This window comes from Elephantulus edwardii, unplaced genomic scaffold (genome assembly GCF_000299155.1).
Source record: "Elephantulus edwardii isolate Elephantulus edwardi_28Jun2011 unplaced genomic scaffold, EleEdw1.0 scaffold00219, whole genome shotgun sequence".
Taxonomy (NCBI): Eukaryota; Metazoa; Chordata; class Mammalia; order Macroscelidea; family Macroscelididae; genus Elephantulus; species Elephantulus edwardii.
This window is the reverse complement of record NW_006399969.1, coordinates 4,641,769-4,642,777: the sequence shown is the minus strand read 5'-3', so window position 1 is coordinate 4,642,777 and position 1,009 is coordinate 4,641,769. Positions and strand designations below refer to the sequence as shown.

General features: G+C 44.6%; 1 protein-coding gene across 1 annotated transcript in view; it reads right to left on the bottom strand.

Annotated features, from left to right (window-relative positions):
* LOC102845234 overlaps positions 1 to 1,009 on the bottom strand; it is a 115,083-nt gene that overhangs the window by 11,914 nt on the left and 102,160 nt on the right. The gene's annotated exons all lie outside the window — the stretch shown is intronic.

The following is a 1,009-nucleotide window of genomic DNA, read 5'->3' as shown; positions in this document are numbered from 1 at the left end:
TTCTAAACCCAGCCTGGACTTCTGGCAGTTCTCTGCTGATGTGCTGTTCCAGTCGTTTTTGGATAATCTTCAGTAGAATCTTGCTTTCATGTGAAGTAAATGATATTGTTCTGTAGTTTCCACACCCAGCTGGGTCACCCTTCTTTGGAATGGGAACAAATATAGATCTGACTTGAGGCAATAGCTTCTGACATGCCCACAGGTACAAAGCACCAAGGCAGAGCCAAAATAGGTCGGGAGGCGCACAGGGAAGACTGAGGGACACGCCACCAGGCAGAACCAGGAGCCTGGAAGCCACTCAGGCAGAAGTCGAGGCCAGGCAATAGAGAAACAACTTGTGACAATAGCTTCTGACGCATGCACAGGTACAAAGCCCCAAGGCAGAGCCAAAATAGTTGGGCCCTGGGGCCTGAGGTCCTCTGGCCAAGAAGAAAAATACAATCTATACAGGAGTTCTACACGACACATTACTTCCCTTTGGAGACAGTATAACTAAATTTAAGAGACACTGGACACAGCATAAGAAATTGTCAGCAGTTGACGTGTTCGGGATCACAGAAGCTAAGAAAGCTTCAGATACAAGCTGTCAGATCATGGGTCAGACAATGGAAGATAAATTCTGAAGGGATTTGGTAGGAGTGAAGGGGTATCCTGGTGAAGGGAGGAGCTGGGAAATAAGTGGGTCAAGGTATTGGGTGAAGGTCAGGGACAACATCGTAACTAATGGTTAACTTCACATGAGGGATTTATCATTCACTGCTCCACAAATTGCATGTCTGTCAGATACTCCTCTAAATTTAAACATTCAGATTAAGACAGACAAGGAAGAAGGATTGCCCATCCGCTTCTGAAATACCAGGGCTCTGAAAACTCTATGTACAACAGAACATATATAGACTAACAGAAAGGGAAACCTAGGTAGAACTTTCAAGTATGGAAATACAAAGGAAGAGGAATGGTTGTAAGCAGACACTAGTGATTAGAAAATGGAATGTGAGAACCATGAATG